This window comes from Eumetopias jubatus, unplaced genomic scaffold (assembly GCF_037043125.1).
Source record: "Eumetopias jubatus isolate StellerSeaLion01/CBP00866 unplaced genomic scaffold, mEumJub1_p1.0 scaffold_11, whole genome shotgun sequence".
NCBI classification, from domain to species: domain Eukaryota; kingdom Metazoa; phylum Chordata; class Mammalia; order Carnivora; family Otariidae; genus Eumetopias; species Eumetopias jubatus.
Window position 1 is genome coordinate 60,474,660 of NW_028274817.1, and position 5,619 is coordinate 60,480,278.

The window sequence follows — 5,619 nt, forward strand, 5'->3', positions numbered from 1 at the left end:
GATTCAACAATTCTATACATTTCTCTGTGCTCATCAAGATAAGTGTATTCTTAATTTTCTTTATTTCACCCATCCTTCCATCCACCTCCCATCTGGCAACCACCAGCTTGTTCTCTACGTTTAAGAGTCTGGTTTTTTGCTTCTCTCTTTTTTCTTTGTTTTTTAATTTGTTTTGTTTTCTAAATTCCACATATAAGTGAAATTATATGGTATTTGTTTTCCTGTGACTGAATCATTTCACTTAACACTATATGCTCTAGATTCATCCATGTAGTTGCAAATGGCAAGATTGAATTCTTTTTTATGGTTGCATAATATTCCATTGTATATGTCTGCCACTTCTTCTTTATCTATTCATCTATGGATGGACACTTGGGTTGCCTTCATACCTTGGCTATTATTTTTTATAACCACCAAAACTAATTCACACATCCTAACACCCATTATTTCTCCCTTGGTGCCTGCTCTCATTCCCATTTCCTATCCTTTTCCTCATTTGCCATTTCATCTTCTGGGAGATATTTTCTTTTCTTTTTTTTTTTAAGATTTTATTTATTTATTTGACAGAGAGAGACACAGCGAGAGAGGGAACACAAGCAGGGGGAGTGGGAGAGGGGGAAGCAGACTTCCCGCCCAGCAGGGAGCCCGATGTGGGACTCGATCCCAGGACCCTGGGATCATGACTTGAGCCAAAGGCAGATGCTTAACGACTGAGCCACCCAGGCGCCCTGGGAGATATTTTCTTATCCTTTCTTTTTTAATAAATATTTTATTTAAATTCAAGTTAGTTAACATATAGTGTATTAGTTTCAGGGGTATAATTTAGTGATTCATGAGTAGCATATAACACCCAGTACTCTTTACATAATGTGACTTCCTTAATGCCCATCACTCAATTACTGCATACCCCAAACCCACATCCCCTCCAGGAACTCTCAGTTTGTTCCTTATAGTTAAGAGTCTCTTATGCTTTGCTTTCCTCTCTGTTTTTATTTTACTTTATTTTCCTTTCCTTTCCCCAGTGTTAATCTGTTTTGGTTCCTAAATTCTACATATGAGTGCGATCATATGGTACTTGTCTTTCTCTGAGTAACTTATTTGGCTTAGCCTAATACACTCTAGTTCCATCCACATAATTGCAAATGGCAAAATCTTATTCTTGTTGATGGTGGGGAATATTATATATATATATATATATATATATATATATATATATATATACATATATATATATATATATAATCACATCTTCTTTATCCATTCATCTGTCAATGGACATCTGGGCTCTTTCTGTATTTTGGTTATTGTGGACAATGCTGTTATAAATATTGGGATGCATGTGCACCTTCAGATCACTAGATTTATATCTTTGGGGTAAATATCTAGTAGTGCAATTGCTGGGCCATAGGGTACCTTTATTTTTAAATATCTCGAGGAACCTCTCTACTGTTTTCCACAGTGTCTGCACTGGTTTGCATTCCCACCAACAGTGTAAAAGGGTTCTTTTTTCTCTGCATCATCACCAGCATCTGTTGTTTACAGAACTGTTAATTTTAACCATTCTGGCAGGTGTGAGGTGGTATCTCATTGTGGTTTTCATTTGTATTTCCCTGATGATAAGTGATGTTGAGCATTTTTTCATGTGTCTGTTAACCATTTGTATGTCTTCTTTAAAGAAATATCCTTTCATACCTTCTGTCCATTTCCTGCCTGGAATTTTATTTTTTTGGGGGGGTGTTAAGTTTGATTAAGTTCTTCATAGAATGTGGATACTAGTTTTTTATCTGATATGTCATTTGCAAATATCTTCTCCCGTTCTTTGGTTGCCTTTTAGTATTGTTGATTGTTTCCCTTGCTGTGCAGAAGATTTTTATCTTGATGAAGTCCCAATAGTTCATTTTTGCTTTTGTTTCCCTTGCCTCCAGAGACATGTATTGTAAGAAGTTGCTGCAGCTGAGGTCCAAGAATTTTTTTTATCTCCAATCTGCATGAGTTTAATGAACCAGATAGATAATTGTATCACCAATATCTGCCCCTAGCCCATTTTCAGTGAGATGAATTTTCTTGCTCATGAGGTCCACATGGAAAATAGCATGCTCAGAAATGGGGGTCTTCACAGTGTGCTCTTTTCCCAGGACAGGAACTCGCTGAGGCCCCAACAGTGGATCATCAAATCTCATCAGCTTCACTTTAGAAAGGTCTTTGATTCCTCGGTCCATTTTCATTAAACGCCTGATTATAGAATCACGGTTATCTCCTTGCCTGATTTCAATTTTGGTTGAGAAGTGGCCGTTGGATGGCTGGGGATTCACTAGGGAAACTTCCACACCAGGTTCTGTTTTAAAAACATTAAGTGGTTTCCCAGGACAGCAGTCTTCCCTGACTTTATCTTCTGCTTCGGAGAAAAACTTGACTTCTATGTGTTCTAGCTCAAGGGAATTGGTCAGATAGACTATATTCTCCATCAGGACTGCCTGTTCATCAAATTCTAACTGTAAATCCAGAACACGAGGTCCCATCTTCTCCAGATTTTCCTTAATCATTGCAACAAATGGCATCACTTTCTTCATGTATTTCTTCAACTCTGGCAAATTGCCCAGTTCACTAGCAATGACTTTGTTATCAGGCAATTTTCCACTGTTGGCCTAGAAGTGATTACACAGCACTGAAAGGGTAGTATGTTGCCAAGAAGGATAGTTCTTCGCCACATAGATGGTGCAATGTGAAGGTTTCTGAGGTGGCTGCTTGTCAGTCTCCTTCCCCTCAGCTGGCATCATATAGTTCTTGAGTCGCAATCTAAGGTCATGTGCTACTTCCATGAGATACTGTGAGGAACATATCAAGGCTTCATCCACAGGACCTGCCAGAGGCCATGAAGCACTCATAATGGAGTCAGGCTTTCCCAGCAGTCTCCAGATGTGCTCACACAAATGTGGACAGAACGGAGCCAAGAGAAGTGTCTGAACTTCAATAAAGTGGAACACAAGGTCTCTGTGCATCCCTTCTATGGCCAATTCATGGTATTTATCTTTTGCAGCCTGAAACTCAAAAAACCGTGTTTTCAAAGCTACTTTAAACATCATCTTTTCTTAATTTTGATCTGTTTTTATAATTTCTGCATTCATCTCACTGGCAAAAACTCTATCATCGAAGGTGCTGGCAGGCCCGCTTCTCAGACTGCCCCAGTTGGCCACCATTTCTTTCACCCACTCCAACCAGGTGTACAGACGGAGGATCCCTGCATTGGTCATGGCTTCCACAAAGTTAGCATCTTCAACGGTGTCACCAGCATCTGCCAGAGCCAAACGCATTCCATCGGCTGAAAATTTGTCAATCGCTTGGGTCAAAGTGAGGAAGTTGCCTGTGGACTTCGACATCTTCTCAGAGTTGAGGAGGAGATGTCCATTTGCTCTCACAGCAGCAGGTCATTTGTCACTTTGTTCTGGCCACATAGCCACATAATTATAAAGGTAATATGAAAGATGATTTGGAACAAGATCCTTGCCAGACACTCGGAGATCCACAGGATACCAGAACTCAAATTCCTGCTTTAACTGATCTAATTTTTCCTTTGGGATCTGAGTCTTAGGAAATGGAGCCTCCCCGAAAAAAACATAATCCCAAACCTCCTTGGTCATCTGTTGCAGTCTGATGCCCAGTGGAGGCTCTGTCTGTCCACGCAAGTTCCCCCCTGCAGCAGGTGTGCAACTGTGTAAAGTGCCATGTAAATAGTGGAATCAGAGAGTGATTCGATCAGCCACTGCTCATCCCAGAGCAGACAAATACCTAAACCATAAGTTCTCGAGCAAGCATGCTCTTGTAGCCAACCTAAGGTAGCTTCAAAATTCCTCCTGGTCTCCTCACAGAATGTTTCCAGTCCCTTCAAGCACTGGGATGTCTGTTTTTTCCAGTTCTCTTCTCCATAATCCAAGTACCATTGATCACACAGGGCCATGACACATTCATCTGAAGATCTGGATATAACTTGTTTCTCTGGTTCCATGTAAATAAGTGCATCTCCAGTGTCAATCATCTTTTTCTGAATAGTCTTTACATTTTGGACCTTCTGTCCCTTAAATCCATCCACCAACATTACACCATCATAAAACCCTTTTAGATATAACTTCTCCTTTGCTTCTGCAAGTTTTTCTCGGTCATTCTGGCTTTGAACTTTCAAATCATCACAAATGGTTACAGCAGAAAGATTTCCAAAACCTGGGATTTCAATGATTGGCACCGGCTCAAATGGCAAGACCATGTCATCTCTAATTCCATACTTTGCTCGTAAGGCTTGCTTTTTCTTCAGATCTCTGGGCAGCAAAATCATCAGGGGAGTCAGAAGGAACACTTGTGACCACACCAGTGCCTTTTTCCTCCTTAATGGTGAGCACTGGAAGAACATAGATGACCTTATTAGATGTTAAAGGAGCAGAAAGTGATGCACCAAGAATTTCCTCTCCCATTAATTCCTTAACAACAGGCACCACTCCATTGTGTTTGGTAAAGGCCTGGTATGACATATTCCTGGCAGCTCTTTGGGTGCAGATGAATATATCACCATTCACCGTCTCAAACCCAATGTACTTCATATCAGGGCGAACCCAACAGTTGGTCTGTCCAAACATGGTCTCAGGTCTGAGAGTAGCAGCTACCAAGAAGATATTTTTACCTTTCAGGCCACTTAATTTGGATGGGTATAGCTCAAGCACTTTCAACTTGATTAAAGTATATTTCTGAGGTCCCACGCCCTCTCCAGTTTGCCTGTCACGATCCATGCAGGGCTGTCCGTCTTTTGGAGAATAAATGGTATACCGCTTCCCAAATGTTATTTTGCTTCTTTCTCTTAATGTTAAAAACTGCCACCTGACAAATGAATCATAGTAAGGATTAACATCAGTGGTGATGAAGGAATGACGCCAGTCTACCTTCAAACCCATTCTCTTCAGATCCTGAATAGCCAGTGGTGGGAAATAATCAAGCCAATATTCTGCTTCAGAAAATTTGGCTATCTCTTCATCAGAGAGACCAAGGGATTTCATAATGCCCCACTGATATTTAGAAGATCCAGCTTTAGCAGCAGCTTTACTCTTTTTTCCTTTAGCTTTATCCTTAATTATTACATCTTCTGTTTTAACATTGGTATCTTCCTCTTCCTCTTCTTCATCTGGAAATTCAGGGGGGCAACCATAAAGCTCTATTTCTCTTTTCAACTTATCAGCACATGCCTTGATGGGCATTCCAGTACAGTGTAAACCAAAGGGAAACAGACAAGTTTTTCCTTTCAGTCTCTGGTGTCCTACTGCAAACTCACATTTGGATAAAGAAAATGTGTGTCTCAAATGAAGGTGCCCATTCATATACGGATATGGGAAGGTTACAAAGTACTTGCCCTTGCGAGTCTGGTTCTCTACATTAGATGCATCGACCTCAAACACTTTTTCAGTATCCCATTTCTGTTGGATATCTTTTTCGATCTTCTTCAAAAAGTCTACTTTGGCTGTTCCTTTTCTTTCCACCATAGCACCGCCCAGCTAACTCTGCAAACCCACGACAGTGACCTCAGTGATCCTCTCAAAGCAGTGATTACCACCTTTCCCTTCCATCTGGGGGGCAGACAGA

General features: G+C 40.6%; 1 pseudogene; it reads right to left on the reverse strand.

The window, feature by feature from the left end:
• Positions 1-1,994: 1,994 nt before the first annotated feature.
• On the reverse strand, positions 1,995-5,619 carry LOC114207403 (leucine--tRNA ligase, cytoplasmic pseudogene; annotated as a pseudogene).